The sequence below is a fragment of the Penaeus japonicus genome, unplaced genomic scaffold, assembly GCF_977035675.1.
Source record: "Penaeus japonicus unplaced genomic scaffold, GWHDUDI00000001_assembly GWHDUDI00000017, whole genome shotgun sequence".
In the NCBI taxonomy this organism is placed as follows: Eukaryota; Metazoa; Arthropoda; class Malacostraca; order Decapoda; family Penaeidae; genus Penaeus; species Penaeus japonicus.
Genome location: NW_028234419.1, coordinates 28,794,272 through 28,794,895, shown reverse-complemented (window position 1 = coordinate 28,794,895; position 624 = coordinate 28,794,272).

The following is a 624-nucleotide window of genomic DNA, read 5'->3' as shown; positions in this document are numbered from 1 at the left end:
AACAGGATCGTGTAAGCAGTATTCTTCCCGTAGCACCCTGTTATAAATTAACGGACGAATTCGTCCGCGTGGGAAGTATAGGGCTAACTTGGTTTTGAATACCAAATATTTTGTTTGTAATTACATTCAGGAAAACTGCAAATTTGTGGTCTGTGGTAAATTAGTTCAAGTTAGTAGTCACTGTTGTATCCGATTGGCTAGGGAGTCTAGTAGGCCTATGCAAGGGTCAGGCTTAATTTGGCAGCTACAAACAAAGCAAACAGACGTAATATTGTTTGAGGAGTGTGACGGTCCCATGTTGTGAGTCACACTCTGTCAACACATCGATTGCTGACCATTTTTTTTTTTTTTTTTTTTTGAATAATGGATTTATGTCTTGTTTCCATGTGTGTTGGATTTATACATTGCAATTATGTTACTGAGGGAGGAAATATGGTGATGGTAATGTGTTGGAACTGAGTTATTGTGAGGTTTTATGATTTTCTTGTTTTAGGACTATTGGGTGAATGTTGAGATCCAGGGAGCGAAATACCTTTGCCATCAGCCGTCTGGTTAGCTCAGTGGTAACGTGTCGACTTCATATCCCCGTGGTCGGCAGATCGAGCCCCGCCCAAGCTCGTGAGC